Here is a 17,016-nt window from a genome sequence, read left to right on the forward strand (position 1 = left end):
TTCTGTACCCAAATGGCTAGTTCTCTCTGTATTCCGTGAGATCTAATCTTGCTCATCAGTCTCCCATGGGGACCCTTGCTGAATGCCTTACTGAAGTCCATATAGATCACACTCCTGCTCTGCCTTCATCAATCCTTTGTTACTTCTTCAAAAAACTCAATCAAGTTTGTGAGACATGATTTCCCACGCACAAAGCCATGTTGACTATCCCTAATCAGTCTTTGCCTTTCCAAATACATGTACATCCTGTCCCTCAGGATTCCCTCCAACAACTTGCCCACCACTGACATCGGGTTCACCGGTCTATAGTTCCCAAATAGAGGGCATAGGTTTAGGATGAGAGGGGAAAGATATAAAAGAGACCTAAGGGGCAACTTTTTCACACAGAGGATGGTACGTGTATGGAATGAGCTGCCAGAGGAAGTGGTGGAGGCTCATATAATTGCAACATTTAAGAGGCATTTGGTGGGGTATATGAATAGGAAGGGTTTGGAGGGATATGGGCCGGGTACTGGCAGGTGGGACTAGATTGGGTTAGGATATCTGGTCCGTATGGGCAGGTTGGACTGAAGGGTCTGTTTCCATACTGTACATCTCTATGACTTAATATCCTTCTTAAAGCATATCATCTAGAGTTCAATACAACAGGGCTCTATCTGTGTCTTATAACACTTCTTCACTAAAAACTGCAAAATCATTTGATTTACAAAGACTCTTGATTTTAAAATAAAAGTGTACATTACAAGGCCATAAGACATAGGAGCGAAAGTAAGGCCATTCGGCCCATAGAGTCCACTCCGCCATTCAATCATGGCTGATGGGCATTGGGATATGTAAACTATTCATAGGACCATAACTACTGCTCTGTCCTTCCAAAGGATAGTCTACAAACAACAATGACAACTGAGGAGTCGTCATCCATGATGGAAGCCCCTATACACAAAGAAGGCAGAATGAGGAAGGACAAGGTGCAAACTGAAGTGCCAAGAGAAGAAATGAAATGTTATCATAGGTGGACTTTGCCTTACACACTTGGTGATGAAATCCATTTCCTGGATATCCAATGGTATCAGGGAAGACAGCAATCTCGAAGAGTGTAACTTTCTGAGTACACTCAGTTCCAGCATTTCTGGACAGGAACATTCAATTCTGCCCTGCAATAAAAGTGGCCCTTATTGTCAGTTTTTTAAAAAAAATAGATCACACAGAATAGTTGGGGTCATGGAAGCACACTTTAAAAGTTTACAGACAGGGTTTAAAGGACAGTGAGTTATGGAACAGAGATATAACCTCCATGTAAGAAGTGCTGATTTTTAGATATATTGTAGGGGATTGCATCAAACTTGTATAGTTGGGGACCCAGGGAAAAGGAAAGATTACACTTGATGAAGTGAGCTGTGAGGGCTAGAAGCTGTAAGCATTAATACTTCAGTGCAGCTGAAGAGTGGGGATTAGAAACCACAAGTGGTGTCTGCATGACACAGCTGTGCAAGATTAAACTGAAAAACAGTAAAGTTTTAGTTTTGTGAAGCTAGCTACCAGTGAAAAGCTGGATTCAGTGATATCTGTAACAGCAACAACCTCAATAGATCAGTAGCTGCCAGAACAATGCTGACCAGTGGCCATGAGAGCCTGACTAAACATTTTATTTTCACTGGATTTGCAGCCAGGTACAGGGGCTGATATTACTGTCAGTCCAGTTTCTTTAAACTCTATGAAGCCCACCACCTGAAGAGGCTTCTGGGTCCATGTTATTGTAAGTGAAAGGCCCAGGACCTGGCTCCATAAATCGTGGTTTCCCTCTAATGGGAGTCACCTCATTCGCACACCTTTCAACTTCATCCAGCTTAGGCATCATCTTGTAGAAATCTGATTTGGAACCTGTTTTGACAGCTCACTCCAGAACTATCTAATTGTCTCTGGGATGCTGGCCTTCCATGGCTGAGGTACCTCCATTACATGCAATCTCGGAGAGTCAATGTGTATTGACTGGAGTTTGGTAGGGGAGGCAGTGAGGGGAGGCCTGGGCCCAGGTTGACTTGAAAACTGCAGCATCATCTCAGCTGAGTAAAATTTAGAATCACTGAATCAACACAGAGACAATTTCTGTTTCAGCAACCCAACGTAGCACTGCCGGGTGTTTGTATGTGTTGAAAGATTTTTTGATAATTCAGACAATAAGTCGGCATGCAAGTCCTAACTGAGAAAACCTGAACTGAGTGAAGTATACTGTGTTGTCCCTTAGGCACATTCTGATTGTCACATCTGTTTTGGTTGGTTTGAAATACAGTGTTCTCTGAAGCGTATGTAGGGCAGCTCTTGAGCCAGGGGCCTATACTAAAATAAATACAAATCTATGATGGCAATAACATCAGCTGTTATGTAACTTGCATTTGTATTCTTGGCAATTTGCCAACAGTTGCCCATGAGCTCTTGTAGATATTGACCCTGAGAACCTGTCAAAGCAAATAAATAACACAACAGTGGCTATGAGGATATTGGGTGTGGCTAATGGCATTTACAAACACTCCTGATCCCAGTGTCAATTAATTTAATGAGTTCAGATTTGTTATGTGCATTCTTCAATTGAACTGTGAAAATTCTGGCATTAGCAAGACTGATTTTCTGTGCATCTCCAGGTTTGGATAGCCTGCAGCTGAGCAGTGAGATGAGCTGGGAGGCAATTAAATGACTGAGTTACTTGTTCTATTCCAAAATTCGAGTCACAAGCCAATTTTAATTCAGTATTAGGGCATTTCATTCTGATATGAAAGTAACATGTTAAAACGTTTATTTGAATGGCAAAGTTGGAAGAAAATGCATTTGCCTCACAACTCAGAGCAATTCTTAAATCAAATTTAACTCACAAAACTTTGCCAATATCGTCGTTCCCATCGCTTCTATCTCCATCCATCAGGAGGAGACGTTCATAAACTCCGTCAATTCGCCAGCAGGGGGGGTGGGGGGTCACTGATGTATGTGCTCACTAGCACCACTCACTGGCAGAGATTAACACTACAGCAGTCGCAATTTCCTCAACTTTGCAGACAAAGTTGCTGTTCAAGGTGCTGTGCTTGTTACCTATTAATTATACGTATCTATTAACTACTTATTTGAGTTAGATTTGTTACAGGCTCCTTGATTGCAGTCTTTCCCAAATGTGAGACAAACACAATAGACAGTCTGACCCGAACTGAGGCACATCTGCCTTTCATGGGGCAATTTGACAGCATTTCTCATTCTGACCTTGTCTGAACAGCTGGTTTTAAACAGTTCAGTTTGTCTGATAATTAGGGTTGCCAACTCTGAGTGGATATGTACCCAGAGGCTTTACCACATGATCTCTCTCCTCCAACTGCCCCAGCCAAACAAATAACATATCCCCCATCTGTTTATTGATACAAAAAAAAGTCACAGATGTTCAAAGAAAAGTAATGCTCCTCTGATTATCCCCCAAATTTATCTATCGCAGAATCCAGGAGGCCATCTTTAAATCTTGGAGACATTAGAACTTTCCAAAGGGTCAGCAACTCCAATGATGCAACACACCAACCTTTAATTTCTAAACCACTCCTAAATATCGAAAATATGCTGAATGAGGCTACAGTGCTTTACAGAAATGAGTTCAAATGACTAACCCTCCACTCTCAGCAACGTGGTTCTTGAACCCAGCAATCTGGTGGGTCACACTGCTAAAAAGATCTAGTATTACGACTGATGGGGTACACAGGCCAACAGAATTATGGGTTACACTTGACTCTGAACACTCGAATATGCAATGATCATATTTGCTGTCAGTATAAACTTTGTTAAGATTTTCCATACCTAAGGAGAAAGTGAGGACTGTAGATGCTGGAAATCAGAGTCAAAAAGTGTGGCTTTGGAAAAAGCACAGCAAATAAGGCAGCATCCGAGGAGCAGGACAGTCTATGTTCGGGCATAAGCCTTTCATCTTATAACATCTCCTCAACATGAGCTTATGCCCTTCAGCAACATTCCTGATGAAGGGCTTATGCCCGAAACATAGACTCCTCTGCTCCTCGGATGCTGTCTGACCTGCCGTGCTTTTCCAGCACCACACTTTTTGACTCTATTCCATGTGTAACTTGGTTGCTGCTTGATCACATTGAAACTTTGCTCTGAACCTCAGTGAACACTCTCTCCCAATGAAGGAGTGGTCATACACGAAGAAATTATCTGAAATTCTCACTGTCCCATTGATCCCCTTCAGGAAGGAGGGGAAGCATCAGTTGCATTAACCAATCATTTTAAACAGCTACTCCTCTTAATATAGTCTGTCTATTCAAATAGAATGTAGAGAGGGGAACACTTTATATTCTGGGAGTAATGTGTTCATTTGTCCATTATTCACTTTGGGGCAGTTCATTCCTCTGCTCTGATGCTTCTGTTCCAAATATTGCCACAGTTTCAGTTGCTTCAGTCATTCTTCTGGTGCCAAAGGAGGACAAACCGATACCCCCTACAGCAAGGAGCAGTGCAGAGAAGTTAATGAGTCGGTCAGTACTCTGGACTGTGGCCTCACCCGCAAGTTGCATCTGTGCAAATCAGAAAACCACCAGTAAATGAGATGCCATAATTTCCAAATAATTCCCTCCCCTTTCCAAATCAAGGAAGAACATTCCCCACCTGTCAGTTCTTTGCTAATAATTCCTATTTCCAAATATCTTTACATAATCTAGATGCCTTTCAACCTACCCCCAGAGCTCCCTCCTTGTTCAGCGCTGCTGACATTTTCACCTTATAGATTCATCCCTTGTCAGTTTAAAAACATTTCTTTCTGAAAATTTCCCTTCAGTTGAGATTCGCCTTATATAAATATTTCTAAAATCCTATCACCTTCCTTTGTAATGTAGAGAATCTTTAACTTCCTTCAAATGCAAAGTGGTTCCTTTACCTTTTGACAATTTTGTTTTTTCCCACTTCTATTTATTGAATTTTTTATGCTCCCTTTTTGTTTCCCTTCTGCACTATAACCATATAACTCTTGTTTTAAGACTCATTGTCCTCAGAATCTATGGATCCCAAGCTTTGACAATGCTCTACAGCTGTAGGAGTATATTTAACCTATGACTTCTCTGTCTCTTATTTAAGTATCTCCCTCCCTTTATCCACTGTTTGACTGGCCATTCTTTCCTGGTCTGGATCCTGTGTCATCCCACTGCACTCAGTCAGAACGTTACTCGGTGACTCCTTCCATCACTTCACTGATGGCTATAAGGAGACTGAAAAGATGGGGTTTTGGCCAAATTTTGTTTCTTATTTGTGGTTGGGCAATCTTCTCATTGTCAGGTAGACTCCAGTCTCGGATCCATAGTGGAATCAGGTGCAGTACTATTGCCAAGTCTTGGTGTTGCCCATGACACAATTGTTTGGGGGAATGATGGCTTTTATGATGGGAGCCTGAAAGGAAACCAATTAGAACCATGCACTTGGTCTGGTTCATGGGTTTTCCATTTCCTGCGAGCTGTCTGATATTTACCATCACTCTCAAGTGGATGGGGGTGCATTGCTTCAATTGATTCGGAGGTCTGCTGCTTAGCTGCAGGTAGGTTTATCTGGCACAGCTTTATACACTCCATACTCTGCATTATCAGCATGATAGGGTAACATTTTCCTGCATTACAATAATGACTACTTTTAAAAGTATTTAATTGGCAGCTGATGTGATTGTGACTGAGGATTGCAGGAAGGACCAGCAGAACAGGCTCTTGTCACCAGGACTTTTGTGTGATTTTCCCAGGAAAATTTGTCAAGAACCACACTAAACAGTGAGCAGAGTTTGGTAAGGGTTAAAAACTAAACCACATGAGCCAGTAACAATGATGCAGTTTGGCAGTTGGGATGTTGGTTTTAATATTTAATCTGATCCTTATATAACAACTGCTGATTCTAATCCATTGAGAGTCCAAATCAGTGAAGTGAATGTACAAAAACATCCAGCTGTCACTACAGGGCAAGAAAAAGAATCTTGCAAAAAAAAAAGTCACTACCCTCCCTCTGTCAACATTCCCCACCAGTTTCTTTCCACTTGCTCACCCCCCCCTCCAAACCAACCCCCCCCCCCACACACACACACATACACATATACACACCCCATTGGTTCTGCCCTTACCCCTCAGGCATCGCCTCTCTACTATCAGGATTTATTAATATAGCACGGATGATTCTAATTTCCGCCCCCTTGTCCATTGTAACTCTGGCTGTGGTTAGTGCCACAGGAACATGACAGTGCTTCAGTTAACAGAGATGTGAATAAGCGAGTGTCAGGAGTTAGTCGAGCCTGTTTGTAACCACTGCATCCAGCCACCCACCCCCCCCAAAAGTCTTGAGTGTAAGTCATCTGGCATGATGCTCCTGACTTGAATAAGGAAACGGGAAAGGTCATGGCCTGGGAATAATTGGAGAATTTTCTAGCAAATGGCCATAGGCATGGTAGACTAAATGACTTCCTTCTTATTATTAAATTCCTGGTCAGGGCTGAATCAGGATATTGCAACAAAGACAATGATTATATTGCCAAGTTACCCTCGGCACTTCAGTTGGGGGAAGGGGGAGCATTGTGCTGTTCAGTCACCCCGAGTGACGAATGTGCACCCTGGCTAAGGCTCAGGATTCATTGTCCGGCTGTTCCTGGTGGGTTGATTTGCTAATAGGTTCACACGAGAATGCAAAGGATTTAAGTGAGATGAGTAGTGGCATGAACTACAGACCAGCACATTCAGGAATAACAGTTGATTGATGGAAGGAGGTAAAAGGAGTGAAATAGGGTGGAGGGAGAGAAGAGGAAAGAGATAGACAGGAAAGATGGGAGAGAAGGAGCAAGATCAAAAGAGAGAGGAGGTAAAAGAGAGATGGAAAGATTATATGTAGAGAAAGGAACTAGAGGGAGGAGGAGACGAAGACCAGGCGACTCACAGACACTGACTGTTCTGTAACCCTGATGACCGCAGGCATGTTGGATAAAGAGGTATTTAATAGACCTTGATACTGGGCCATTGACAGGCTACAGCCTCAGAAAACAAATGGCCGTTTGACAAAGTAGATTTGAAGATTAGACAAAACCTCCCCAATCTCCAGTTTAAAGATTTAAGTAGAGGAAAAGTGAAGTTTTTATCCAAGAAACCTCATTAGTTAAGCAGTTTCATCTGCACAAACTGATAAAAACCTGTTAGTGACTGTGAATTAGTTTCAATGCATGTTAATATCAGGCTGTGTTACTGACTATTTTACATATAATTTACAACACAAACTAGTCATCCAATCCAAATGGTCTAATTTTTTTTATGCGTCTTTTTCCATCTTATTTAATTTCATTGCTCAGCGTATCCTCCTGAATTTCATTTTGGATTTCTTAATTCTTATTTATCTATAATATAGAATATATATTTCTACATTGACCAATCAGATAATCCATTAGTCATGCAGCTATTTAATCTTTTTCTGTCAGTTGCAATCTCTCAGTACTGGGACCATTTTTATACTTTTCTTTTGCAATTTCTCCACCATCTCTACCCTCACTTTGCAACATCACATCCAGAACTATGCTCAAAGTATTCCTTGTACTGCTAATAAAGTTTTCTTGTTTAGAATTGAACAGCAGGGAACATAATCCACAAAAAAATGTACCACAGAACTTGTTTTGTTTTTAAATGGCCCTGTAAAGCAGGAGTTATTAATTTTAGTAAATCTGTACCTGGATCACCTTGCTCCTCTAGTCCATTTAGACCCTTCTTTCCCAAAGAAACTTGGCATCCACATTCTTTAACAAAATGCATGACCTCACACTTATTTATATTGAACTTAATTTTCCAATTACAGACCATTCAGCAAGATAATTAATGTTTTCCTGCATATTGTCCCAGATTTTACTATATCCCAAAATCTGATGTAATCTTCAAATTTTAAAATTGTCCTTCCAATTTCTGAATGCTTATCCTCATTGTAACTGGTGAGCAACAATGGTCTCAGCACTAATCCTTGTGGAACACCACGTTCCACCTTTTACCAGTCTGAGTAACTACTTCTGACCCCTTATTTTCAGATTTGTATCTAGCTTGCTATCCACGCTTTTAATAGTCCGCTCACATTACTTATGCTGACTTTATAGAGAAGTCAGCGATGTAAAAGTAAAAGCCTCCATAATCCCAGAGGACAACTGTCTTATTAGAGGTTGAGAGATGACTGGTGGTGAGTTTAACCTAAGTGTCACTACATTACAGCTAAGGGGCAAGGTTCAGAAGGTGGGATGTTCATGGTAGCCTCAGCTGGGACAGGAATTAAACCCATGCTATTGGTGTCACTCTACAACACAAACCAGCCATCCAGTTAAGTGAGCTATCTGACACCCAAAGGTCATTTGAGTCCCAAATATATTATATCCACTATATTACCCTCATCGGTTCTTTTTTGTTGCTTCACCATGTGTCATTATCTGAATGTCACAGCATGTTACCGTGCAAAGACCACTGCTTATAATTGTTTGAATGCCACTGCATGTAATCTTGCATCTTTATTTGCATATTCCCCAATTTAATTAAGGAAGTTCTACTAACCTGTAATAGCCGGAAATAATTGGGAGTTAATCTGTTCAGCCGAAGTATCATATCCAAGGCAACATAAGAATGGCACTTGATTACAACAAGAGAAGTGTGCAATTCGAAATATTCCTAGTCTCAGGAGAGGAAGACTCCACGCTATTGGCAGTGCAGTTACATCCCAGTAAGATGACCGGTACTGCCTGGTGGAATAAAGTGTAGTGCAGCCTCCGAACTGACTGGATGCTGATGATGACTGGCCGTAAAGAGCTTTTTATACCACGCTTCTCGCACTCAGTGATGTCATTGAGCTGTTGAGCCGTCTGTCAAAGGGCATCAGCGTTATATGTTCAGGATATGTATTCGCTTCACCGAGTCCCAGACTCAGACGCATCAACTCTCTTTGTGATCACTGCACTTGACAGGACCTGCCTTGGGCTGAACAAAAACAACACAGCTTCAGCAATGTCCCCAACCTTAATATCCTCTGCCAGAAAACTCAGGACTTTTGTGATGTCCCATCTGTTTGGCCTTCCCCTTCAGCTCTTAGTTAACTGCACTCACCTCACTGTTAATTGCCCGGTATCACCACTTGCTGTTGTACCCAATGCCTCATTCCTTGGAATACCAGCACATGTCTCCAAACCTTGTTACCAATACTAACGTTTATCCCTTTCTCCACTGTTACCATCACTCACCCCAACCTTAGGTTACTAGCATTTACCCTCTCCACAGTCACCACACTCATCCCTTCTCTTTACTAGTCTCAATTCTGGGGAAATGGTGGTGTAGTGATAATGTAATTGGACTAATAATCAGAACGCCAGGCTCATGTCCTCTGGACATACACCTACCATGATAGATGGTGAAACTTGAATTCAATAAAAATCCAGAATTAAAAGATCAGTCTAATTGTTCATTGACAATAAAAAAAACTTATGCCCTTCACTGATGTCCTTTGGAGAAGGAAATTTCCATTCATACTTGGCTTGGCCTATATGTGACTCCAGACCCACAGCAATATAGTTGACTCTTAACTGCCCTCAGAGCAGTTAGGGATGAGCAATAAACTTTAGCCAAGCCAGCAACACTCACATCACATGAGCGAATTTCAAAAATCTCAAACCTCTCCCACGAGTCCCCACATACCAGTAATTAGCCACACTTTCCGTTCTTTGATTATCTGTATTCACCACCATCTCAGCTCTTCACCCAATTGTCAGCATTTGTGCCGGCCCCTCCCTCCTTTCAGTTTGGACATTGTGTAACCAATGATGGTCCAGATGTTGGCCCTAGGACATTATCCTGACACACTCCAGCAGTGATGACCAGTTATAGGCAGCAGCTCGTATAAGAGGAGATTGAGAATAGGTAACCATCCTCCAATTCTTTGTTACTTCTATGCAAGGAGAGAGAGGATCTTGTCTTTGTAAAGGTCTGGGGGCTTGTCATACTGATAATCCCTGAGGAGAAAGTGAGGACTGCAGATGCTGGAGACCAGAGTTGAAAAATGTGGTGCTGAAAAAACACAGCAGGCCAGGCAGCATCCGAGGAGCAGGAGAATCAACGTTTCGGGCAAAAGGGCTGAAGAAGGGCTTATGCTCGAAACATCGATTCTCCTGCTCCTCGGATGCTGCCTGGCCTGCTGTGTTTTTCCAGCACATTTTTCAACTGATGATCCCTGAGCCACCCAACTGTTCTGATTGGTTTTTCAATCTACAGGTTAATACTGGGCAAAGTTGCCCGAAACATACAGCCACAGTGTTGATGAGTCTTCAGCATTTTCCTCACTGCTTTAGCAGACAGCAGTGTCAATACACCTCACAGTGAACTATTAACTAACTTTAAAACTGCAATATCTCCTTTCACAGACCTTGGTTTAAAGCAGTATCCTTTTCCCACTTCGGTCCACAATCCAAAATAAAGAAAACTAAAATAAAATGTAAGTAGGAAAATAATTGTGAAGAGATTATGAAGGGATATTGATAGATTTTAAGTGAGTGAATGATGATCTGGCAAATGGAGGATACCATGGGAACATGAAATTGTCCATTTTGGCAGACAGAATAAGAAAACATTTAAACTAAAATGGTGAGAGATTGCAGAGCCTGGAGATACAGAAGGATCTCGGTGTCCTTGTCCATTAATCATAAAAGATTTGTATGCAGATACAGCAAATAATTATGGAAGTTGATAGAATGTTATTATATTCAATTTCTCTTGCAATGAACAAAGTACAGAGGCTACGTTTCAGTTTTACAGAACATCAGCGAGACAACATCTGCAGTAATATGTAAGTTATTTAAGGAAGAACGTAAATACATTCAAAACTATCCAAAGAAGGTTTATTAGATGAATACCTGGAAGGCAGATTGTCTTTTGAGGAAAAGTTGAAGAAGCTAGGCTTTTATCTGGTAGATTTCAGAAGAGTAAAACGTAACTTAATTGAAACATAAAAGATACGGAAGGATTGTGATAGTGTGCATGTAAAAAGGATGTCCCCTCTTCAAGGGGGATCGAGTACTGGAGTCACCCATTTAGGACATTTTAGAAAAGATTTAGCATCTTTGGATCACATCCTCAAAAGCTGGAGGTTTTGTATATTTTTAGGAAAGAATTAGATGGATTATTGAAAAGCAAAGAAGTGAACACTTATTAGGGTGGGCAGAAAAATAATGGAGGAAACAGATCAATTCACGACTTTATTGAATGGCAGAGAAAATTTGATGAGCCAAGTGCTTCCAGCACCAATTTGTATGATTATACATAAAATGGAGCTCACAGTGGGTGGGGAGAGTCAGATTTCCCTTTTACCCAGAGTCCTAGAAGCCAACTTCAACTCTGACCTGGGTAAATACAAAACAAAAATGAGGAAGGGAACAAAATGATTCTCATCATCATTCACACAATTATTGCCCATGAATTCTGCCAAAGCAACTCTATCAGTCTCTAGGATGTGCCTGACACCATGGAAAGTTCTGCCTCCCCAGCCATCTCACTACACAGACCATCATACAAAGGAACAGTTCCCATATCCCTTGACTCCCTTATCAATCCAAATCTGAATATATTCAAATCCTGGTTAGATAATGACCATCATCTACTGCATGTTGGAGAGAGAATTCCAAGCACTGAAGAATCTCAAAAGAAATACTTCAGTAAATTTGTCTTAAATAAGAAAAATTGCATGTTTATATCTATGCTCCTCATTTTAGATTCTCCCATGATGGAGAATTCTTTCAGCAACCACCCTATCAACCCCCCTCAGAATTTCATGTTTCAATAAGATTATTGCTCATTCTTCTAAATTCCCTTTCCTTATCAGACAACCTCTTCATCCCAAGAATTTAGTGAATCTTCTCTGAATTGTCTCCATTGCAAGTATGTCCTTTGATACGTTAGGTGATAATAACTGTATATAGTATTCTGTGATTTCATCAATGCCTTGTACAATTATAACAAGACTTGCAGAGTTTTATACTCCATCACCCTTGCAACGAAGACCAAAATTCAACTCGCCTTCTTAATTACTTGCTTCATACCTACATTATCATTCATGTACAAGGCCACAACTTCCTCTGTATTCTGCATTTTTATCCATTTAAAATAATATTCTGCCTTTCTATTCTTCCTGCCAAAGAGAGCAATCTCACCTTTCCCAAATTATACTCCATTGACCAAACTTTTGTCCACTTGCTTAACCTTTCTGTATCCTCTTGAAAAGCCTCTGTATCCTCTTCACAACCCTCTTTCCTAATTAACTTTGCATCCTCCATGAATCTGGCTACAATGCAACCAGTCCTTTCAAACAGGATTTCTCTTTCATAAAACCATGTTGGTTATCTAATTGTATTATATGATCTGTTACTATCTTTTTAATATGGATTGTAGCATTTTTGAGGACAGGCACTGTATCAATTAGCTCATAGTTCCCTGCTTTCTCCCTCTTTCATGAACACAGGTGTTATATTTCCAATTTTCCAATCCTCTGGAACCAATCCAAAATTCAGGGAATTTTGGAAGATTACAACCAATGCATTAACTTTTTTTAAAACTGTAGCATGTGAGTCACCAGATCCAAAGGTTTTGCTTGTCTTCAATCCTATCAACATTCCCATTATGTTTTCTCGATTGATAGTGATTCCAATCATTATTGGGTTTAGTAAGAAAACCTGTATTTATACTAGCTAAAATCTGCAGAGATGAGTCAGCAATGCAGACTAGAAAAACCAGTTCTACCTACATTAACTAACTGCAGTTCCCAGTTTCAAAACAGGAAATTATAGTTTACTGCTAAATACAAAAACTAGAAAGAAAAAGAGAAAAACCCATAACATTACCTGTTAAAGTCTCCTCATGCACCAAATACCCAAATTCTCAAATGTCCTGAACTGCATTTAGTGATGAGTTGCCAGTTTTATTTTCAGCAACTCACCCTCTTCCCAAATTAACAAGATGTTGCCTCAATTCTCCTTCAACTCCTTTTTCTGTTACCAACCCATGTTTGAGTTCTGTTAATCCTGTTGAGGTCTTGGTGACTGCAGCTCAGCCCCCTCCAAACTAACTAGCTGTCTCTTCATAGGGATCAATACTCTGAATGTTGCTGAGCCTATGCAGTCCATTCTCTGTCTGGTGTTCAGACATTGTGTTTTGCAGGTTGTTCATCAATAGGTCAGTTCTACTTTCCTTGTGATAACCACTTCCACTGGAGTGACCACAGGCTGTGAGGATCTATTTCATTCTCCCACAGTTGCTGAGGTCAAAAGCCATTCCCCAGGCTGAGGAACCCAACAACACAAATTGGAGTGGAACTTGGACTTTAACATTTTGCATGGCTTAATAGACTATCACTGAATTGTGTCAGTGTCTGGCCATCTCATAACCTTCCATGCTGTGTGTGAACACAGCACGTGAAAAATTGCATAAATGAAGCAACCCCTTGCACTCATGGGAACAAGAAGCGTCCATTCAGCTCCTCAAACTCCAGGGCAAGTTACAGGGTCCTATTTAGAAAGGAAGACGATGATAATCTAGAATCACAGAACACCACAAACATAAGCCGTTTGGCTCACCGCACTTGTACCAGCATTTTAAAAATAGCTATTCAATCAGATTTAACCCTTTGCCCTTTTCATAGATCTCTCTAGATTTTTATTTTCAAACTGTTCACTGACTTGTTAGACTTCAAATTTCAACTAAAAAAAAGCAAAATTTTGAACAACCATACATGATTTCAATGATATTCCCAATTCACAATCTTCCAAGATCTTTGTGCATTCCAGTCACAGCCCTCTAGCAGCTCAGTGTACATTCCCAAAAGAAAACACTGGCTGCTCCATAAGTGATTTTGGCATTCTATGAAAGGTGCTATATAAATGCAAAATAAAAACGGAAAGAACTGTGGATGCTGTAAATCAGAAATCACTGTAAAAGCTCAGTAGGTTTAGCAGCAGCTGCAGAGAGAAATCAGAGTTAACGTTTTGGGTTCAGTGACCCTGATAAAGGGTCAATGATGCTTTGCATGCCATTTCTCTCTTTATAAAATCAAAACTGTTTTTATAGCTTTAACTGTTCATCAGTTCCTGACTCCTAAAGTACCTTTCATTTTATCTTTAAAATGAATTTTAAAAGCACTCCAAAATGGGAGCTGAACCCTGGAATCTGGAGCTGGATGCTGGGATCTCTTTAGGTGAATGAATGAAGATGGACCAATTAAACTCAGTAAATGTCTTGTGATACTAAGTATTAGAGTTTAAAGTCCTTTGCCAACCACTAATCTGCCGTCCAGGGGATGTGAAAGATTCCATTGGTACCAGGGTGGGGGTGGGGGGAGAAGAGCTCACTACACCCAGTGTCTGGTACAGCAATATTTTCTCAACTAACATCCCCAAACAGATTATTCCACAGACGCCTGTGAGACAGACATTGTGTACAAAATGACAGTTATGTCCACCAAACTAAGAAATGGCTGCATCTCAAACCATTCATTCTACTTGAACTGCTGTCAGATGTTTTGACAAGGAGTTAATAGAAAATAAATAGTTTCTATACTATGCAGTTGACAAAACAGGGACAAAAACAAAGTTTCGACGCTTGAATTTTGCTACCCTCAAATATCAAGATTTCATCTCCAGGTTAATATTGAGGTCATCATACTCCATCCCCAGCATATATTCCTTTCTGGGTTCACTGTCAGAAGCTAAAAATGTTGTTTGCAATCTGACCCCATATCCTCTTTCCCAGATTGCCTGCCTCTACCTCTGTGATATCATCCACCTAAACCCTTGCTGCAGCCTGTCTGTTGCTGAAACTCTCATCTGTGCCATAATTACTCCCAGATGTGACAATACCACTGTTGTCCTGGTGGCCTCGCATCTTTCATTGTCCATGAACTCATCCAAAACTCTATTGGTCATGCCCTAACTAGAACCTGGTCACATTTACCCACCACCCTCTTCTAGAGTCATAGAGTATGGGAATAGACCCTTTAGTCTAACTCGTCCACGCAGACCAGACATCCCAACCTGACCAGCATTTGGCCCAAATCCCTCTCAATCCTCCCTGTTCATATATCCATCCAGATGCCTTTTGTTCAGTGATCTTTATTGGCTTCTGATCCATCCACACCTTAAGTGTAAACAAAATTCATGTTTAAATATCTTCCGGGTTATGCATGCTCCCTGTCCCTGTAATCTTCTCAAACCTTGCAACTTTTCCTGAAATCTCAGTTACTTTGGCTCTGGCATTTTGTAACTCCCTAACTTGCTTCCCTTTAAGCTGTAGAATTCCCTTCCCAAAACACTCTCTCTTCTCATGTAAAACTCTCCTTAAATCTATGATAATCTTCCTGATCCACTCCCCAAATCCTTATTTTTAATCTCGCCACTAATTTGTTCGATTATGACTTTAATTAAACATTCTGGGATGTTTTTCGAAATCAAAACGCTATTTTAAGCAAGTCGTCGCTTAAAGAGCAGGAATTTACAAACTACATGTCCAGTGTTGAGTTTGTTGAGAAGTTGATTACACTTTGATTTCTCCCCTCACTGCCTTAAGCAATTAATGTCATTTTAAATCATCGACTGTCAATCGGACAAGATCCGCCTTTTCCGTGGCCACTTTCTGACACGGAACTAAAAGTTGTAGAAGACAAAAACCTACTGTTTTATTGCCACGGATGGAGTAGGAGTGAGGTCTCTCATGCTCTACTTTTCGGTTCTCCAGGAAACATTATGTTCAACTATCCTTTGGTTCTGAAATAGTTTGGAGAACCTCGCATGTGATTTGGCGATAAATAAATGCAAGACCTTCCCACTGTCTTTAAATATAAATTCCGCCTGTTACGAATTTTTATAGCCTCATTTGCTGAATGACAGTTGCTTAAGTTTGTTTCCTTTAACATTTTTTCACAATTGTTCGTTTTCAGCCGGGATTTATTTCTCTGAGAGTGCGACCTCTCGGAGCTAATCCAATTTTCCCCATTAACATGATCTGTAAAATTACACTGAACAGCGAAAAAAAAACGCAGAAACTTACAAAATGAGGCGGTCAATGAGCGAACGATCGGACTGGGGAAACAGCACCACAGCGAGGCAAAGCATTCCATTAAAGGCACAGCCCCAGATGCTCCCCGCCTACTACATATTGCCAGGGTCTCTGCTGTTAGTGGGAGAGACAATCGCTACTCAGACAGATGAGTATTCAGTTGTGCAATTCTGCATCTTGACACAAATTGACCCTTAGGAGCTTTTTGGTCGATTAGACTCAATATTTCTCGGGAGTATATTTACCCAGTGCGTCAGTGCCAGGAGACTATAACCCACATGTCACAGAAACATGGACTGAGTGCACTTCACTCCTGATCACTGAATAGCGACAGCCCGGGAACCTAGTCGTATTCATATCTCCTGGAAAGTGAGGTCTGACGAAAGGTCATGTGTCCTGACTTGCTGAATACTTTCAGCATCTTCTGTTTTCATTTGATGGAAACAGCCGGTAAATTTCACAAACCCTGCTCCTAAATTCTGCCACTTTTAGATTCCCCTCTCATTGTTCTGGGTCCAGCTCTGCAATAAATGCTGCATTGATTTTTAAAAACTACAACTTTGAGATTGCTTGCTGTCCAAACGCCAGCAATGATTCCAACGCCGGGAGCTGCGAATTTAGATGTGAAACAGCAGGACGATAGCATCATTCCCAGCGCCTAGGACTGGCTGGATCAAGAGTTCAGTCACGCAGCTTCAGTCCAATCTCAAATGCCAGCCAGTCAAGTAAACCCTGTCCCTCTGTTGTAAGTACTTTTTAAACATATCAAACTGGTAAATCGTTTCCTGTTTGATGCTGAAATGCTTGACGTAATGAGTCAAATTCAATTAAAGAATTTCAGTCATAAGATAGTAAAGTCACAATTTTATTCTAAATTATCTCTCAACAAGCAGTCCAACTGAGGGGTGGGTGTCTG

At 40.9% G+C, this 17,016-nt stretch overlaps 1 long non-coding RNA gene across 2 annotated transcripts; it reads right to left on the reverse strand.

Moving 5' to 3' along the window:
• Positions 1-2,729: 2,729 nt before the first annotated feature.
• Positions 2,730-16,134, reverse strand: LOC132830032 (uncharacterized). Of its 2 annotated transcripts, none has more exons than XR_009646312.1 (3): positions 16,092-16,134; positions 8,574-8,993; positions 2,730-4,556 (listed from the first exon to the last, which is right to left on the reverse strand). It is a non-coding gene; the product is annotated as an uncharacterized LOC132830032 (long non-coding RNA). The 2 variants fall into 2 exon arrangements; XR_009646311.1 differs by lacking the exon at positions 16,092-16,134 and adding an exon at positions 15,717-15,858.
• Between the last annotated feature and the right edge of the window lie 882 nt (positions 16,135-17,016).

The sequence above is a fragment of the Hemiscyllium ocellatum genome, chromosome 30 (genome assembly GCF_020745735.1).
Source record: "Hemiscyllium ocellatum isolate sHemOce1 chromosome 30, sHemOce1.pat.X.cur, whole genome shotgun sequence".
In the NCBI taxonomy this organism is placed as follows: domain Eukaryota; kingdom Metazoa; phylum Chordata; class Chondrichthyes; order Orectolobiformes; family Hemiscylliidae; genus Hemiscyllium; species Hemiscyllium ocellatum.